The 20,944-nt window shown below is 42.8% G+C and overlaps 1 long non-coding RNA gene across 1 annotated transcript in view; it reads right to left on the reverse strand.

Moving 5' to 3' along the window:
• Positions 1-12,924: 12,924 nt before the first annotated feature.
• The window catches only part of LOC101179253, a 70,381-nt gene continuing 62,361 nt past the window's right edge, over positions 12,925-20,944 (reverse strand). The window contains exons 2-3 of the long non-coding RNA XR_001116597.2: positions 16,678-16,766; positions 12,925-15,995 (exon numbers count right to left, since the gene is read on the reverse strand). This is a non-coding gene — a long non-coding RNA (uncharacterized LOC101179253). The remainder of the gene's footprint in view (positions 15,996-16,677; positions 16,767-20,944) is intronic.

A 20,944-nucleotide genomic window follows, 5' to 3' on the forward strand; every position in this document is an offset into this window, starting at 1 on the left:
TTAGAAAAAAAACTGTTCTAAAATTCATATGGAACCAAAAAAAGTGAATATCCAAAGCAATTCTAAGCAAAAAGAACAAAGCCAGAGGCATCACATGACCTGACTTCAAACTATACTACAGTTATAGCTACAATAACTAAAACAGCATGGTACTGGTACAAAAAGACACATAGACCAATGGAACAGAAAAGAGAACCCAGAAATAAAGCTGCACACTTAACCGTCTGTTCTTTGACAAAGTCAACAGAAATAAGCAAGGTGGAAAGGATGCCCTATTCAATACCTTTTCCATATACAAAAGTTAACTAAATCATTGAATAAAGATTTCAATGCAAGACCTCAAACTATAAGAATCCCAGGAAAAAAATCTAGGAAATACCCTTCTGCACCTTAGCCTTGGGAAAGAATTTATGGCTAAGTCCTCAAAAGCAATTGCAACAAAAGCAAAAATTGACAAGTGGGCCTGATTAAACTAAAGAGCTTCTGCATAGCAAAATAAACTATCAATGGAGCAAACAGACAATCTAAAGAATGGAAGAAAATATTCACAAACTATCTATCTGACTAAGGTCTAATATTCAGAATCTATAATGAACTTAATTCAGCAAGAAAAAAACAACCCCATTAGAAAGTGGGCAAAAGACATGAACAGACACTTCTCAAAAGAAGACATATGACATGCCAACAAACATATGAAAAAATGCTCCACATCACGAATCATCAGAGAAATACAAATCAAAACCACAATGAGATATCATCTCACACTAGTCAGAAGGGCTACTGTTAAAAAGTCAAAAATAACAGATGCTGGCTGGGCTGCAGAGAAAAAGGAATGCTTATATACTGTTGGTGGGAATGTAAATTAGTTCAGCCACTGTTGAAAGCAGCTTGGAGATTTCTCAAAAAACCTAAAACAGAACAACCATTCAACCTAGTGGCTCCATTACTGGGTATATATCCAAAAGAAAATCATTCTACCAAAAAGACACATTCACTCGTGTTAATTACAGCATTATTCACAATAGAAAAGACATTAAATCAACTTAGGTGCCCATCAATAGTGGACTGGATAAAGAAATGTGGTACATATACACCATGGAATACCATGCAGCCATAAAAAGGAATGAAATCACATCCTTTGCAGCAACATGGTTGCAGCTGGAGGCCATCATCCTAAACAAATTAACACAGGAACAGAAAACCAAATACCGCATGTTCTCACTTATAAGTGGGAGCTAAACATTGAGTACTCATGGATACAAAGATGGCAACAATAGACACTGGGGACTACTAGAGTGGGGAGGGAGGGCAGCAAGGGTTGCAAAATGAACTATTGGGTACTATGCTCCTATCTGGGTGACAGGATCATTTGTATCCCAAACCTCAGTATTACTCAATATACCCATATAACAAACATGCACATGTACCCCCTGAATCTAAAATAAAAGCTGAAATTATATATATGTAAATTTTATATGTATACATATATATACATTTTATACACACACACACACACACACACACGCACACATATATGTGAACCAGGATACCATCACAGTGATGGCAAACCAAACTATCAGATATCATCTCTGTTGGCAACACAGTGACTGTCTCTAACAGCTCCCTGCCACATTCTCATTCAGATTGTTTCTTATTTGCTGCATACTGGGGAACCAGAAAAATCAAACACATCCAGAACTATCTGTTTATATGATCAATGCAAGTCAAAGTGAATGCTTCGATATGTAGCTGTGTGTGTTATATTTGATCTGGAGAGACTTCCCCCAACTCAGCGATAGAGTCTGCATTTTGAAGGGTTGAATATATCATAAATTAGTTATCCATGGTCTAGTTATCCATGAGCTATTACTGTACTTATTACTCCCTGCATATACAAGGCCATATTCCTCTTTAATAAAGTAGTTTTAATCACATATCTTTGAGATCTTGTTTGAAGTTTGTGTTTTCACCTTCTGGCAGAGACATGCTAGAGGACACTGGAAGTGATGTCATCAATGTAAAACAAAGCCATGGCTCCTTGGAGGACCATCCAGACATAGAGATACTAGATGAATATCAAGCCAGGAGAAATCTCTAGTCTTAACTGTGCAAAAACAAATCTAACAGAGGAATAAATTTACCTCTGACCTTGTAAGAAGGGTAATGGAAAATAATGATATGTTTCTGGGTTGGAAGTTTGGCATTGGCTGCCTTCATCATAAGGGGATCAGTGTAGTATCATGTAAGTGTCCATTATGAAGCCAGATAGATACAGATGTGCTTTTGCAGTCAACTGTGGTTGATTATGCTAGCTTAGCACCATTCACTCTTCTTTTGCTAACAGCACTCCAGTCCAGAAATGGGCAAGTGATTGAAGCCTGGCCAATCAGAATAACCTATCCTAAAGGGCTCACAGTGATTGTTTCAGATATAAATATTCTAGCCAGTGAAAGCTTACTGGGATTTTATTGGTGCTAACAGAAAAGTCTCCTTTTAAACTGGAGATGCAAGCCTAAAGCTGCTTGTGGCCGTCTTGCTGATCTGAGCATCAAAGAGAACCCCGTTTATGCCCCTTTATCCAGCAATATCAACACTTTTCAATTATATATGCAAGTTCTCTTTTGATTTTTTTTTTTTGAGCTAGTTTGAGTTGGGTTTTGGTCACTTGCAACTGAGAGATTTCTAATAATACAGCCTGAACACTTCTCAAAAGAAGACATTTATGCAGCCAACAACAACAAAAAAAGCCCATCGTCACTGCTCAATAGAGAAATGCAAATCAAAACCACAATGAGATACCATCTCAAGCCAGTTAGAATGGCGATCATTAAAAAGTCAGGAAACAACAGATGCTGGAGAGGATGTGGAGAAATAGGAATGCTTTTACACTGTTGGTGGGAGTGTAAATTAATTCAACCATTGTGGAAGACAGTGTGGTGATTCTTCAAGGATCTAGAACCAGAAGTACCATTTGACCCAGCAATCCCATTACTGGGTATATACCCAAAGGATTATAATTACTCTACTATAAAGACACATGCACACATATGTTTATTGTGGCACTGTTCACAATAGCAAAGACTTGGAACCAACCCAAATGCCCATCAATGATAGCCTTGATAAAGAAAATGTGGCACATATACACCATGGAATACTATGCAACCATAAAAAAGGATGAATTCATGTCCTTTGCAGGGACATGGATGAAGCTGGAAACATCATTCTCAGCAAACTAACACAGGAACAGAAAACCAAACACCACATGTTCTCACTCATAATTGGGAGCTGAACAATGAGAACACATGGACACAGGGAGGGAAACATCACACACCAGGGCCTGTTGGGGGTTGGGGGGCTAGGGGAAGGATAGCATTAGGAGAAATACCTAATGTATATGACGGGTTAATGGGTGCAGCAAACCACCATGGCACGTGTATACCTATGTAACAAACCTGCACGTTCTGCACACGTATCCCAGAACTTAAAGTATAATAAATTTTTTAAAAAGGCATTCTTATAGTACATTTAAGATGAAAAAAATACAGTCTGAAAATTTACAGCTCTTATCTCTGTGTGTCCTCATGGTAGCCAGCCTCCAAGATGGCCCCCAAATGAATGTTGCTTACTAGCATTCATATGCCTAAGTAGTCCCTCCCACACTGACTTATGGCTGGGCTGTGTTATTACTGAAGACAGCAGAAGTAATGGTGTGTGACTTCCAAATGTAGGTAAAAAAAATGCACTGCAATTTCTACCTTGACTATTTGAATTGCTCATCCTGGGGGAAGTTAGCCACAGTACTGGAAGAACACACACACACACACACACACATACACACACACACACATACACACACACAAAAACCATGTGAAGAAGTCCATGTTGAGAAAATTAAGACCTCCTACTAATAGTCAATATCAGTTAGCCAGCCATATCAGTAAGCCACCTTGGAAGCGGATACTTTAGCCCCAATCAACCTTTGCAAACAACATTGCAGTCATGACCGTATCCTCATGAGAGATCCTGAACTAGAACCCCTGCCTACCAATTAGAGTCCAAATTCTTAACCCACCACTGCGAGAGATAATAAGTAATTGTTGTTGTTTTAGGTCACTATATTTTGGAGGCATTTGTTACACAGCATTGGATAACACAGACTTCTGCTACTTCTCATCCACTACCCCGATGGGAAAAACAGGACTCTGTTGTAATGTGTACTTCCCAGGCTTTTGTCCCTCCAAGTCTCACTCCATTTCTGAGAGGTCCCAGAAGGGAGGTGACTGCCACAGTGAAATCCCTCCCACCATGTGCCATCACCTTCTCTGAGGATCACCATCCTCTGTCTGGGCACTGCCGTCGCTTCTGCAGGGATTGGTACCCAGTGACTGGACTATCCTCTGGCTCCAAAGCCTCCTCCATAGCAGCGCTCAAATTTCCAAAGCAGAGTTCAGGCCTCATGGACTTTTGTGAGCCTAGGGCTCACCGTGTCCCCTTCAGTAATGGAGCTTCTTCTCTTCCTCTTTATGTTCTATCACTTTAACCTTTGACTTGCCCATGAAGTTTGGAATGTGAAATTTTGTACATTCTAAGTGATATCTTGGCAGTCCGTCTTGGTCATGATCTCTTTAATCATTGGGACTAATAGCATTTTCTTTCACACAGAGCTGCCTAACAGAATTTTCTGTGAAGATGGAAATATTCTGCATCTTTCAATATACAGATTCAATACAGTAGCCACTAGGCACATGTGATTACTAAGCATTTGAAATGTGACTAGTGTAATATAAGAATTGAATTTTCAATGATATTTAGGTAGCCACACGTGACTAGTGGCTTCTGCATTAAACGGCACAGCTTTAGATGCAGTGGTTGGCAAGTAAGAAACTTCCTCTTGGCCGGGCGCGGTGGCTCACGCTTGTAATCCCAGCACTTTGGGAGGCCGAGGCGGGCGGATCACAAGGTCAGGAGATCGAGACCACGGTGAAACCCCGTCTCTACTAAAAATACAAAAAAATTAGCCGGGCGTGGTGGCGGGCGCCTGTAGTCCCAGCTACTCGGAGAGGCTGAGGCAGGAGAATGGCGTGAACCCAGGAGGTGGAGCTTGCAGTGAGCCGAGATTGCGCCACTGCACTCCAGCCTGGGCGACAGAGCAAGACTCCGTCTCAAACGTCTCAAAAAAAAAAAAAAAAAAAATTTTCCTCTTGACTGGACTTTGCAATAAGATAAATGTGATTTGAGAGCAATGCTTTCACACCAATGTTTTATCCAATTTTAATAAAAGTGGCTCTTTCAGTTATTTTGGTACCTTCTCCCATCTTCTTCGCAGGACTCAGATAGGAGCCCAGGGCTGACTAATCCCACCGTCCTCCAGACTTGTCCACACACAACTGAAGCCCAGTGATGGGTGTGACTCTCTTTCAAATGGATACTCTGCTATAGCTACAATCAAACCTAGAATCTCAGGGTGGGAAAGAATGTGGAAGCATATGTAGTCCACACTTCCATAGGCCCCTGGCTGTTAATGATTCCGGAATTGTTTACTGGGCAGTCCCAACTCAGCAGAGCCTAAACAAAATGGCTTTACTTTTTCCAATCACTATCTTCCAATTTGATTTGCTCCTAACAAATAAAAAGCAAAAGCCTTTTCCCTTAGCACATTGTAGACAGATTCCTTTACTCTTGTCACTTTCAAACACTAAACTGAGGTTGATTCACTCTAAAACCTCTTTCTCATATCTAATTCAGAATGTTCTCTGGCCTACTTCCCTCATTTAGTGTTAAAATCCTCCAGGTGTTGGAGTGGGAAAGTGTAGGAAAGAGGGGACCACACCATTCCCTGATGTGGAAGATCCAGCTTGAAAGGACATCTTCTGCCACTTCTCAGCAACGCTCTAGTGGCACACCCCACAGCCTATTGTTTCTGGGTCCCTATGCCCAGTGGGCAGGCCTCTTGGGTAGATCTTGGCAAGAGAGTTCAAGACTCACACTTTCTCCAGGTGCAAACCACTCCTCAGCTGCCCTCTCTCTTCAGTTCACTTTCTCCCGCCCCTGCAAGTCCATAGCTGAAGCAGATGTCCAGCTGGGGAATGAGGTGCCGCTCTCCCCTTCTTGCAGCCCCTCCCCCATTTCTTTTGCCTTGGGGCAGGAGTGGACAGTGGGGAATAGGGAGTTTCTTCCTGCTATAAACCTTGTCCAAGGCTGTTGACCTAGATGACTTCTTTCCGCTCTTCTCCATACAGAAGGAGCAGTGAGGTGGTAGGGATAGGAGCGAGGTTGACGGTGGAAGCCTAATCAGCTGCCTAGGGAAACAGTATCTGACCCTGGTTTCTGAGATCTCTTTTGAATGTGAGGCATTTAGCACCTCTTCTTTTCAGCTAGGACCCTAGATACCAGGTCCAAAGCAGCAGAAAACCTCATTCCACCAACCGTACTTATTGTCTTGGGCAGGAAGTGTGGATCTTGGTAAGCTGCTTATGGTCTTCGGTGAGCTTCTGGCAGAAGGGCTATAGGCAGAAGCCGGCTTTGGTGGGGCATGTCTGAAGATCAGAAGCTGGACAGAAACCCCAGCACCAGGAGTAGCTCCCTGGATTCTCAGGCAGTATCACCCCTGTTCTGGGGTCCTCACATTGGTCAATGACTGCCCTGCTGCCTTGCTAGGGCAGGAGGACGGGCTCTCTGCATGCTGGCCCAGGTCTGAGGGTAAAGCTCTTGGCTTCCTTTGTTGACTCACAGGTGGGCAGTGGAGGAAGTTCCAGCCTAAAGTAGCCTGACCCCTTGGGATCACAGACACCAGGGGCAGTTGAGTTTCCCTAGTGAAGCAAACCTTGAAGGTGGGGTCTAGGGGGCAAAGCAAGAGGCTGGGTGCTCTGCTGGGCCCTCTGCCATGGAGGACTGGCACAGCTGGTAGTTCACAGTGATTCTTGGGAATGGATTATTCTCCATTGTCACACTCCGTATCTGGCCCTTGCACATTATTAGGCCAAATGCCAAGCTACTGCCATTCTTAGTGACCTGCACAATCAATCTTTGTGCACAGATGCCTGTGGAGGCTAATGGAAGTGGTAGCTCAGGCCAGGTTCTAGCATCTGCTGCCTCCCCTTGACCTTAAACCACTATCCTGTCCCAGATATGCAAACCCTGTTCCCATCTATCCAAGAGGAAAACAGCTCCGCTGTCTTTCCTTTTTGTTTTCTCTCTCTCTCTCTCTCTCTTTCCTTTCCTTTTTAGACCCAGAAGAGTAGGGACAACTCACTGCATACCTACTATTCTCAGGGAAGCTTGCTGCATTGATTCTAAGGTGGTAGAACTATCTTGTACTTCTCTCACTAAAGAACAGAAAAGAAAAAAAAAATTAAATCTCCAGGACATGGTTCTGATAGAGTACCTGTTCCCCATACAGAGGAGAAAGAGAAAGAAAAGAGCACCATTGCTCTTAAAGCATTAACCTCAAATCGGCTTTTGGCAGTCTTTTTGTAGCCTGAATATGTCCCCATTCTCAATACCATCTGTTCTCACACACCTGCAACCTTTAAATAGGCCAAACATTCCTATGACAGGTGAAAGATTACCATAAGCAACATAGCCTATGAAGGAAATGTGGTTTCTTTAAACTCACTGAATTCTGAAATTTACTTATAATTCATAAGGAAAACATCCAAAATGAGTGCATAATAAAAATTATAAAATATGATTGCCTTGTCTCTGTATTAAAAGGAAGATATAGAAGCTGAAAGCTGGGTCAGCCTTTCCTCTATTCTCTCAACTAAATTGCTTTATCCTTGTGGTTTGGCCAACTTTCAGAAGACTTTCTTTTTTTTCTAAAAAAAAAAAAATCTATTTCTTTCTCTTTTCCTTTTCCTATTTATTTATTTATTGACAGGGACTCACTCTGTGCCCAGGCTGGAGTGCAGTGGCACAATTATAGCTTACTGCAGCCTCAAATTCCCGGGCTCAAGCAATCCTCCCACCTCAGCCTCCCAAGTAGCTGGGACCACAGATGTGTGCCACAACACCTAGCTTCTATTGGTTCTTATAGATGAGGTTTCGCTCACTGCACTCAAGGTAACATTTTAATTAGAATTGTGGTGGCAATTTAGACTATTCATTTTCTCATAACAGAGCCATGAAACAGTATTGTTCCATTGTATTTATGAGAACATCGAGGCACAAAAATGTAGGAAAGTTTCTCCAAGGTTATTATAGATTGATTGACCTAAGATTTTAAGTCATCATGCTGCCCCATATATTTAAGCAGTCCTGCCACTGTTGACTTTTTGATAGGCTATTTTCCTTTAGTTCTTGATGCCAACTCCTTCACCAATATTATAATTTTGAGTTATCTGATGGTAGGTTTAGAATGATAAGCACATTAACTGGAAGTGTCACAATATTTTTATAGTGGCTTAACAAAATATATAGGTAAAATGTGCCCAGAATTTTGTCTCAATTTCTATATATTGTTTCAATTATCTTATTGGCAAATCTTATTTCTAATGCTTGTTTTAAATGAGTCCTTACTAGCCTCTTGGAGAAAACATAGAAGGGGTTTTAAGTTCCCACATAAAATCCTCTTCTCAGTGTTTAACTTTTATATGAAGGGATCTCCTTTCATGCTGTATTTTCATGTATATTACTACTTGGTCTGTGTGTTCTTGAATTATTTTCCTAGTTTGTTATCTTTGTCTCCCTTAGAACCACCAAGATTCCCCTCTTTTTCTACAGGTAGCCAACTGGCTTCTCTCATTGTTTCCTTTTTTTTTTTTTTTTTTTTTTTTTTGAGACGGAGTCTCGCTCTGTCACCCAGGCTGGAGTGCAGTGGTGCGATCTCGGCTCACTGCAAGCTCCGCCTCCTGGGTTCATGCCATTCTCCTGCCTCAGCCTCCCGAGTAGCTGGGACTACAGGCACCTGCCACCGTGCCTGGCTAATTTTTTTGTATTTTTAGTAGAGACGAGGTTTTACCGTGGTCTCGATCTCCTGACCTCGTGATCCGCCCGCCTCGGCCTCCCAAAGTGCTGGGATTACAAGCGTGAGCCACCGCGCCCGGCCTCTCATTGTTTCCTTTTAAACTTATTTTCTTTCATTCATCCTTTGGTCACAGGCTGCACTAACGTCGCACATCCAGAGAGTAAATGTTTGTATTCCCTGAGTGCTTGAATGTCTCAAACATGTAGGCCAGAAATGTAGGCAGGAGCTTGTCATTCTTGGTCCCAGGAGTAGGAACCTAAGTTGGCCCTCAGCGGCCCTGTGTGCGGCAGCTCTGGGCAGCACTCATATGCCTGTCTGCTTCCCTAGAAACTGGCAGCACTCTTTTCTTCCCTTTCACCAGAAGCCTCTTCATGCGGCCACTAGGATGTGCTACTTGAGGAATCCAGGGCTTTGCCTCACCTACTTGCTCCTTTGACCCAACTTGTGAGAGCTTGCCATCAGCTGACTTCTATGAGATTCCATTTCATCCTTTTAAATGAAGAAGATACTTTAAAAATTACCAAATGCCCATGTCTTTTAGACTTTGAAAGGTTTAGAATATAGCACAGAGAGTTAGGGAGTGAAGCCATGTGAACCACCTAGAAAGCACAGAAGCTTCGGTAAATTAAGTGCAAACTAGTGGAAGTGGTGGAGTGGTAGAAAACCTGACATTTGGAGAAAGAGAGAAAAAAACTAACATTAGGCTTGACAAGGACCTAGAACCCATCACCTCCAGGTTTTGGTTCCCAAAAGCCTATCTCAGCACTGCTGTCTTAAAATACCCAGTGGAAGGAAGTGGTGGAAAGAAGACTTTGCTAAAAATGTATTTCTGGTCTCTAGTTGTGTTAGTCCATTTTGCATTGCTATAAAGGAATACCTGAGACTGGATAATTTATTAAGAAAAGAAGCTTATTGGGCTCACAGTTCCGCAGACTGTATAAGAAGCATAGTGCCAGCATTTGCTTCTGGTGAGGGCCTCAGGAAGCTTATATTCATAGCAGAAGGCAAAAGGGGAGCCAGTGTATCACGTGTGAGAGAGGAAAGCAAGGGAGAGTTGGGGGAGGTGCTGGGCTCTTTTAACAACCAGCCCTCACATGAACTAATAGATCATAGATCAAGAACTCAGTCGGCCGGGCACAGTGGCTCACGCCTGTAATCCCAGCACTTTGGGAGGCTGAGGTGGGCGGATCACGAGGTCAGGAGATCGAGACCATCCTGGCTAACATGGTGAAACCCCGTTTCTACTAAAAATACAAAAAAAAAAAAAAAAAAAATTCGCTGGGCGTGTTGGCAGGCGCCTGTAGTCCCAGCTACTCATAGTCCCAGCTACTCGGGAGGCTGAGGCAGGAGAACGGTGTGAACCCGGGAGGCACAGCTTGCAGTGAGCTGAGATTGTGCCACTGCACTCCAGCCTGGGCAACAAAGCCAGACTCCGTCTCAAAAAAAAAAAAAAAGAACTCAGTTGTTACTGTTGGCATGACACCAAGCCATTCATGTGGAATCTGCCCCCATGATCCAAACACCTCCCACTAGGCCCCACCTTCAGCACCGGGGATCACATTGAAACATGAGATTTGGAGGAGACAAATATCTAAACCACATCACCAGATCTATGGACCACTGGAAATTTAGCCCTCTCTCCAATCCCCATTTTACAGATGAAACCCAGAACAGGAACATGACTTTTCCAGTATCTATGGCCATTTACTGGCATAACTAGGATGCAAAATCTCCCAGCTTATTGCTCCATCCCTTTTTCTAATACAACACAGAAATAATGTACTAGAACTGTGCTTAAGGGGAAAAAGGTGTTCTACCAACACAATAATAAGAGCTAAAGTACTAAGCAAATGTTCAATGTCAAGGTAAAAGGAGTAGCAAGGGGATATACAAGGCCAATCACCAGGAATATTGTAGAGGTTTGACCGCATGTTCCCCACTGCCAAGTCTGAGTACATGCACACCCAAAAACACCAGGGCCAGGCATTTTACACAGAGAAAAGTAAAATGACCTAGATATGGGGAAAAAAAATTGCCTGGCGTATGTTTATAACCCCTGCTTCCTCCTCTTTCCCTTCCAAGCTTTGGACTGGTCCTGAGGTGTAGAGTTTGATGAATTCACTATGAAGATTTAGAGGCCCAGAGCCAAGGACATCATTACAACTCCTGTGTTCCCAACACAGAGCACAAAAGTGAGGGTAAGAACGTGAGATGCAGGTGCTTTTTTGTGTTAGAAAACAAAAATAAAACAAAACAAAAACTCCAGGGAGGCGCTGAAGGAAAGAACATTTTAGGTCAAAAAATTAGGAAAAACTTGCTAAAACTCAGTCATTTCTCTGATGATCTAGGGAACTTCCTTGCCACATTCAGATCTCAATTTGTTGTTTTTTTTTTTTTTTCATAGCAATGCAGTAAGACAGAAACTATACTCTGCAGAGCAAGTTCATGTCGATCTTTTGGATTGTCTGTCTTGCTTCTGTGCTTAAAGAAATTGTCTCAGTAAATATAGCAGGCAAGCAGCATGACTGGCCTTTTCCCTAATTTGATTCAGGCCTCAGCATCACTGCTAGTAAGGAATAGGATCCTTTTTTTTAACCCTTCAGATGGCACCAGGGCAAATTCCACAGTGCATTCATGAGTCAAGGGACAGTATCTCCATGTGAGAGGTATCTGCCTGGCTAGAATTTCTAGATGGCTTTCCCACTATAGGAATCCAAGCAAACCATTGTCATTCTTCACTCTCTAGCAAGAGAAAAGAGAATCTCAGCCTTTAGAGCATTCATTCTGGCTCAAGAACATGGGTTTTCTTTCCTGGAAACAAGGACTGGCTCAGTGAGACCTCGAAAGTTGGTGCTTTGCGGTGTTGCCAAAATGCCTGTTTCTGGCAAGCAACGGGGGGAGGTGCTGCTTGAGGGAATCTTGATGCCCCTCCGAGTGAAACAACACATTCATTATTTAATAGTTATTCTGCATCGGAGAAATTTTAGCCCAAGAAAAGGCTGAACTTAGACGACTTCACTAATAAGAGTATTTTAAGAATTATAAACAGAAATCAGACTACATGAAATAGTGCGTTTCTAAGCTGAGTACAAGATAAATTACCTAACAGGCTGAAGAGGGAAATAAAGAACTTAGTTGTGGATTCACAGTCTTGTGAATGTGTCTGTAACTGGTAGCACTGGGTGAGCCCATTTGCTGTGCCCTCCAGCCTAAGGCCTCACAAGCACCTTAGCACCTGGATACTCCTAGGACTCCTCTGTTACCAGCCCAATGTGCTGGCAATCACTGAGGCAATAGTGACATTGACCCAAATAAAGGAGTCAGAACCATGATATGGCACATAATTCAGTTTCTTCCAGGCCTCAACAATAACCATTTTGTATCCATAACTTCTCCTAAGAGATTTTGTTTCCCAAGTAATCACCTACTATAGCAGTTCTCTAAGATCCCTGGGGAGGCCAAGTCTACTTCAGGTGGTCCACTGGATCAATCTATTTCCATAATCACACCAAGATGCCATTTACCTTTTTCACTGTATTGACACCTGCCCTGATGATGTCAAAGCAATGATGATGAAAACCGCCGATGCCTTAGCACAATCCAAGGCAGTAGCACCTAACTATATTAATAGTTATTGTATTCTTTACTGCCACTCATTTCCTAGTACTCAAAAAAAAAAAAAAACCTGCCAGTTTCATTTAAGGGTATCTTCGATGAAGCTGTGAAAACTACTCATTTTATGAGATCTCAACCCTGAAGTATACATGTTTCTAATACTCTGTGTTATGAAATGGGAACATGCATAAAGCACATACATCTGTTGCATATGATAGTACAATACTTGCCTCAAGGAAAAGCACTTGTGCAGTTGTTTGTGTTTCAAGGTAAACTAGCCATTTTTGTCATGGAGCATCACTTTTACTTGAAAGAATAGCTGTGAGACAAACTACAATTACTCATACTTGAGTAATTTGCCAGGCATTTATTGATTGAATAAATATTGTTCTATATTCAGTGTATCAATGAATGCTTTTGGTTGCAAGGAAAAGAAATGACTTTAACAGTAAGAAAATTACATCTCATAAGTAGAAGTCAAGAGACAAAAGAGCTCAACAATGTCATAAGATCCAGGTGCTTTCTGTCCCTCTGCTCTGACCCCTCAGTGTTGGATTTCCTTGTGTTGCAGGTAGCAAGACAGAAGCAGGATGTCCAAGACATCGTGTTTTGGCAGGACAATGTCCTGAGACATTTTTTTCTCCTCCTGTGGCTTTCTCTTAGGGAAGAGGACACTTTTTCTAGATTGCCCCTGCAGACTCACATTTTAGTGAGCTGAATTTGGTCACATGTCTATCCCTAAACTAATCCCTGGCCAGGGGAATGGGATATGCCTTCGGGCTACTCAGGCCCAAAATGGGGTCTAAAGGTGGGGTCAAGCTTCCCTGAGGCAAAGGCCTGGTGGGTGAAGGGCTGATCACCCTTCTAAACAAAATTTGGGCTTTGTTAACTAGGAAGAAAAATGGGAGACTAGAAGAAACCTGTAGGCAATCACACAGGGACCACTCCATTCAGTAAATGACAGTCCAGAACAGTGGTTACCAAATGTGGGTCAGCAGCCGGGCTACAAAGGAATCACCTGGGAGCTTGTTAAAAATATAGCTCAAAGTGTAATGTGCATATGAATTGCCTGGGGATCTTGTTAGAATACATATTCTGCATTTGCAACAAGCTCCCAGATAATATAGCCACTGCTGGCTTATGGACCACACTTTGAGTAGGAATGATACAGACTTTCAGATTACTGACTCAGAATCTCCCAAGTGATCCTGGTTTGAGAACTGGGTTTAATGTGGTGAACATCAACAATGTACAAGATTGGCATTCATTCATCCATTCACTCAATAAGTATTCATAGAAACCAAGCCCTGTGCTTATTGCTGAAGCTACGAAGGGTCCACATGCCACTGGGGAGGAGGAGTGGGCTGACCTATATACAGATATCTTTAATGTAAAGTGAGAAGGGCTCCAGTAGAGATATGCACAAAGCATTCTTCCATCTGATCAAGAAGCAAGGAGTGACTTAGTAGTGAAGGTGGGCTTGACAGGAAAGGTTTCACAGAAGAGGAGAGGACACTGGAGCTGAGCTTTCCTTAGGTGCCCAGAGTCAGACAACATGTGTGCAAGAAAGCCAGGAAATATGAATGAGCCAAGTACATTCAGAGGACAGTGAGAATGTCTCTGTGGCTTATGTACAGGCTGAGATGGGGTGGGGGAAGGAAAAATTAGGCTGAGGCTAGATTATGAGAGGCCTTGAATGCTGTATTAAATCACACTAGAGCAGCTGTTCTCAACCTTGACTGCACTTGGGGAGCTTTTAAAAATCCTGATGCCGGCCAGGGGCTGCGGCTTATGTCTGTAATCCCAGCATTTTGGGAGGCTGAGGCGGGTGGATCGCTTGAGCTCAGGAGTTCAAGACCAGCCGGGGCAACATGGTGAAAGACCGTCTCTACAAAAAATACAAAAATTAGCCTGGTGTGGTGGTGCGTGCCTGTAATCCTAGCTACTTAGGGGGCTGAGGTAGGAGGATCTCTTGAACCTGGGAGATCAAGGCTGCAGTGAGCCAATATTGCACACTGCACTCTAGCCTGGGTGACACAGTGAGACTGTCAAAAAAAAAAAAAAAAAAAAGTCCTGATGCCCAGGCCACACCCTAGAGCTTAAAATTAAATTCTACTTTCTTTAGGGGCAGAGGAGGGAGGAAAGCAGGCATCAGCACCTTTTAGAGGAGGTGATCCAGTGTGTTGCCAAAGCTGAGAACCACGGTTCTACAAGAGCTAGTGCCTGCCCAACCTGTTTGCATACAGCATGTCCTTCAATAAGGATAGAGCCCTTCCTTCCTAAATGTAGTTTTCACTTCCATTTGATATTCAAAATCAGAATTATTAAAAAGCGTTTTGGCCTGAGAGGTCATGTGATGGGCACTGAAATGGAACTCCCCTGCACAAGGGCCTGTGGGATGCAGGCAGATGAAGCCTGCCCTTTGTTCCCCTGCCTGCATTGGTGAAAGCTGATCCCCGCGAAGCCGCTGTCACTGGGCAGAGGGCACGTTTTTCTCTTACTAGCCTAGACCACAGGGATCTTTGACTAGAAATATCTGCAAAGTGTTTGCTGAATGAGAACACATTTCATCACCCCACCCTCTTTTCCTAACTGAATGCCTGTTCAAGAATTTGGGTATATTTTTATTTGATAAGATGACAAGATGAACTGTCCACATTGTGAAGGCTAACAGAATAATCTTTTTGTAGGTGCTTCACAATATGAATTTGAAATGCTCGCTCTTGTTTTGATCTCTGTACTCAGGTGCCGAAATGTTATAGTTAGGAAAAGTTGTCCCTTCTCTTATTTATCAGCATTAAAGTTCCTGAAATAATCTTTAAAGTGTCCAAATGTTGCCCTAAAATGTTCGTCACTATTGTCTCCTCAAGTTGCTGAATTTCTGGAGTGTTTTGAATTTTTAAAATATATTTTAAACACTTCAATATATAAAACAAACGTAACTCAAAAAACAAAAAACAGCACTCTAAACTTGTTTACCATCTAACTCAGGCCCCCAGTTTTCAGTCAATAAATTATTCAACCCCCCCAGCTCTAGTGGAATGGAACACACTCTTCTGCTGTGTGACAATGGAGAAAGGAGGTTGACGTGTGCAACTGCCACAGACACCCAGCTTCCTGGGAATGCTCGCCTGACTTTGGGCAGATATTGATGTGGCCCTAATGACTATTTTGACTGTGTTCTGTTTTACAGCTCTACCCAACACACAAGAGGTGAAGTACTGCTTTGTTTTCAGAATTAAACTGTCTCCCAGGAAGACTTCTAGGGTCCCCTTTGCTTTTCCTTGGAAAGGCTCCTGATAAGAGGCAGGCTATTGTTCCTCCACAGCAATTCACAGGCTTACTTTTCAAATAATTTATCCAATCTCTTCCCTCCCTGATAGCCTAGGCTTTCCCTACAATCACATGATTTGACCTGTAAAGAAAAATAAAACAAACACTTATCTGGGAGTTCTGACTCAAAGAACTGGATTCTATGGAAATTACAGGCTTTCGCTCTGGCTGTACAGATGTGAGTAGGAATCCATGCCATGGCTAATGCAGGAAGGGAACTGGCCTCCATGTGCACAGGCCTGCCAGTGTGTGGGTGGCCCAGGATGAAGCCAGACCCTCCTGGGCAAGCCTCAGCTGGGTTTGAGTCTCCGAGCAGGAGGCCTGGGACTCACACCTGTCCACTTAAAATGTGACAGCCCCCACCACTAAGCTTGCATTCACACAGCCCCAGAAGATGGACTGTCCCCAGCATCCTCACTTGTGTGGTGGCCTCTCATTCCTGTGGTCACTTTAACAGAGCTTGGCTCACCCAAGACCCTGCTTGGATACAAACAAGCTGGCCTTTGATGACAGGAAGGGAGTGGAGATTCCCTCAACGTCGGAGTTTTAATCTTGGTTCTGGAAGACATTACTTCCCTCTTTGTGGATCGCTGATTGCTTTCAAAACACCAGGAATCATTTTACCTTACAGGGCTAGTGTGTGCTATGATTAATTTAGCTAAGGCTCTTAGAAAACAGTAAATGGTGAGCAGCCCTGTTAGTTCCCTTTTTAGAAAGCACTTTAACACCCCTGGGCAGCTAGTTTGATGAGAAGTGCTACTCACCGTGACTCTCATGCGTGCTCCTTTTTCTTTACTGATTTTCGAAAGGCTTTTCAGTCCCTCTGATAAAAATGCACTGCTTCCAAATGAGCCTAAAAATTAAGCAGGAATACAAATTTTATCTTTAAAAAAATCAATCCTAATTTCTAATGAAGGAAAAAGAAGAAATAATTTCATGCTAATTAGGAGGGAGACACATAGCTTGCATTTTGGAGATAAATAGGACAAGCTTTTGAGTTTAAAGTTTAACTGGAAAATGTCTGCCTCAAAGGAAAACTCAATTTGAAGAACTTGCTCACAGCTTAGGGATCTCACTCAAGCCATTCTTACCCTTTCCCCTTCTCTTTCCTTTCCTCTCCCACCCCCTTTCAATGCCGAACCCCACAGGCCATGGGAGTGAGTCTTTACAAGGCGCCTTAGTACATCTTGGGTGGTGCCGAAAAGCAGGGATTACAAATGCTGGAGACAGTTTGGCAGCGGATGTGCCTCAACCCAGCTCTGCGGATTCCACATTCTTCCCCTGGAGGGGAGCCGTCGCCGCGGTTGCCTGAAAGCCCATACTGCCAGCAGCCAGGGGTTCAGCAAATGCCTGGGGAGCTGAAGGGTTTTCTAGAAACCTGTCCAATCTCTGCCTCTTTCTCTGGGGTTGCACAAGGATGTGCCAAACTCAACCCGTTTGATAGTTTTAAAATCGCCGCTTACATGTGTTTTTAATTTTTATGTAATAAAGGAACGAATGCTTCATAATTAAAGACCAGTTGGTGATTAAAATCAGTTTCGTTGATGACTAACAAACACAAATAAAACCTGATATAAATCTTTATGAGATCTGTGAGGCCCACAGCAGCGACAATTCCTCTTCTCCTGACCATGTTTTCTCTGAAGCAGCATGTCTCTCCACTCTCCCTCAGCTTTGTTTTGGCCTAGTAATTCTCTCTGGCTTCTACAATTGCCTATCCTTTAACCTCCTGTTTTTGATTACCAACTCGCGTTTATTTTAAATGTAGTTACTCGCCAATTAAATAGAAATTAGCTACATTTAGAGACAGGGTTCCTGATTACTGCTTTTCCTTTGGCAACTATTAATTCTTCTTTAGGCAATCCTGAAAGCAGAAATCTCAAGGTCCAGATCACTTTGCCAGGGCACCTTAGGGTAGCTACCTGTTAAATCCAGAGTTGAAGGAAATAGGGATGAGATGCTCGCTTCACCCATTGGGACCTGGAGCAAGCTGGGCTGTACTGGAGACGTTTTGGAGACGTTTCCTGTTGTAATTCAGTTAACCCTTTTTTTTTTTTTTTTTTGATGGAGTCTTGCTCTGTTTCCCAGGCTGGCGTGTGGTGGTGTGATCTTGGCTCACTGCAACCTCCGCCTCCCGGGTTCAAGCCATTCTCCCACCTCAGCCTCCTGAGTAGTTGGGATTACAGGCGCCTGCCACCACGCCTGGCTAATTTTTGTATTTTTAGTAGAGACAGTGTTTCACCATGTTGGCCAGGCTGGTCTCGAACTCCTGACCTCAAGTGATCCACCCGCCTCGGCCTCCCAAAGTGCTGGGATTACAGGTGTAAGCCACTGTGCCCGGCCAACCCATTTTTGATTCAAGACAGACTCTCCTACTAGTAAGTCAGGCTTATTTCACAGAAGGAGGAGGAAGAGGAGGAGGTGGGGGAGGAGGAGTAGAGTGGAGGTGGGGAGAGGAGGAGGAGGAGGAAGAGAAAGAAGAAGAAAAAGAAGAAGGAAGAGGAGGAGGAGGGAGAGAAGGGGAAGAAGCCATCTTCAACTTTTCTTTGTTTTTCAGGGCAGCTGAAATCCATCTTCCTTTTCACCCAAACACTGATACAGCTGCGTGTTTGGGTGAAGGAGAGGCACCCTTTCTGGGTTGGGTAGAGCACATAGGCTATAGCAGTCAGCATCAGGGAACAGTCAACATGTAGGCTTCCTATTTTTAAATCAAAGCCATTGTGCTAATCACCGAGATAATCTGATATGGATATCATTTATTCTAAAATGAGAACAAGAAACACATCTATGACAGAATTCATTAGTGCAATCCTTTTTCAGTCCCAGCATGTGCTTCTGCAGATTGCATAATGTCTATATAAATTCTATAGGTTGTATTTCAATTTATATTGCTTCTTCATGAGGAAATGTCTTCTCTCCTTGCTATGGTTTGAATATTTGACCCCTCCAAACCTCATGTTGAAATTTGAGCCCCAGCGTTGGAGGTGAGGCCTGGTGGGAGGTGTTTGGGTCATGGGGGCAGGTCCCTCATGAATGGCTTGGTGCTATCCTCATGATAATGAGTGAATTCTCACTCTATTAGTTCTCACAAGAGCTGGTTGTTCAGAAGAGCCTCGCCCCTTCCTCCCGTCTCTCTTGCTGGCTGTCTTGCCATGTGATCTCTGCACACAGCAGTTCCCCTTTGCCTTCCACCATGAGTAGAAGCGACCTGAAGTCCTCAACAGAAGCAGATGCTGGCACCATGATTCTTGTACAGCCTGCAGAACCATGAGCCAAATAAATCTTCTTTATAAATTACCCAACCTCAGGTATCCCTTTATAGCAGCTCAAAGATGCTTACAAGGGTCAATTAACTTTGTTTATAATAGCAAAAAGTGGAAAATTGCCTAAAGGCACAATAGTAAGTGATTGGGATTGGTTAAATCAAGTAAATTACATATTCATTTAATGAAATACAATTTAGCCATTAAAAATTGAAAGAAAGGACTTCCACTCTATAGAGAGATAGAAGAGACATCATTCTTACACTTACAATGAAAGTAACTGAGTTAACTTCAAATTCAGAACTTTCTTTAAACTTATCAGAGAGCTAAAGTGTCAGAACAAACAACAGGCTCAAAATCTGAAGGCACTGGGGTCAGCCTGATGCCTGAGGACACAGAATAGACCTGGTGTTGGAGCATCTTAAAAGTTTTGTCCACAATTTCCAGCCTGGAGACTGGGACCATGGGGGCTTGCATGGCACCAGGTTTCACTGGGGCAGGTCTGGTGCTGTTTTCCAAAGTTTCTTAGGGGAGCTGAAGGGTTTTCTGGAAACTCTTACTTAGCTGATCCTTATTCAGGTCAGCTTATTTCTTCCCCATCCCTTTCAGGGAAGTTATATGATTAATTTGTAGCATAGTAAAATGTATTTGTCACAATCTGCATTCCATCTTTTCTCTTACATCTTGGTTGAGGTTTTGTTGTTGTTGTTTTAATTTTACTTTAAGTTCTGGGATACATGTGCAGAAAGTGCAGGTTTCTTACATAGGTATACATGTACCATGGTGGTTTGCTGTACCTATCAATCCGTCATCTAAGTTTTAAGCCCTCCCTCCCCTTGCCCAACAAGGGAGGGAGACAGGCCCCCAACAGGTCCCAGTGTGTGATGTTCCCCTCCCTGTGTCCATGTGTTCTCATTGTTCAACTCCCACTTATGAGTAAGAACATGCAGTGTTTGGTTTTCTGTTCCTGTGTTAGTTTGCTGAGATTGATGTCTTCCAGCTTCATCCATGTCCCTGCAAAGGACATGATCTCATTCTTTTTTATGGCTGCGTAGTATTGCATGGTGTATATGTGCCACATTTTTTTTATCCTTGTTGAGTTTTTAAAAAAATTTACATGTAATAAAATTTACTTCTTGTGGTACAGTTCTATCAGTGTTGGCAAATGCACAGAATTGTACTATGGACCACTATAATTCTATACATAATAATTCCATGACCCCAAAGTTTCCTTGTGCTACCCCTTCATAGACAACCCACCCCCCCAACCCCTGATCCACTACCTACTCATCTGTTTTCCTCCCTATAGTTTTGCTTTTTCCAGAGTGCCATATGAATAGAATCAAACAATTCTGGGTCCAGCCTCTCAAAATGCAGGTAAGATTTATCTATGTTGTTTTGTGAATCACTGGTTCATTCAGGTTTATTGCTGGTGGCATTCCGTTACATGTATGTACCACAATTTGTGGTACATCTAGGTTGTTTCCAATTTTTAAATTAGCTACAAATATTTACCCATAGGTGTTTGTATTGTAGGATACCAGAATATGCCACCTCAAAATATGCTTCTTTGGCATATGGATTGTTTTGTGCTAATCATTTTGAGAAACTGTAGATGCAGAAGAAGATCTGAAAACAGAGCAGAAGTTACCCTTTTATAAAGGACATTTATGTCTATAAAGGAAATCTCTATTTATAAGGGTGTCTCCCTATGTACTATGAAGAGAAGGATAACATTACATCACTAGAGACTGTTATCAATGGACAA

This window comes from Nomascus leucogenys, chromosome 11 (assembly GCF_006542625.1).
Source record: "Nomascus leucogenys isolate Asia chromosome 11, Asia_NLE_v1, whole genome shotgun sequence".
In the NCBI taxonomy this organism is placed as follows: Eukaryota; Metazoa; Chordata; class Mammalia; order Primates; family Hylobatidae; genus Nomascus; species Nomascus leucogenys.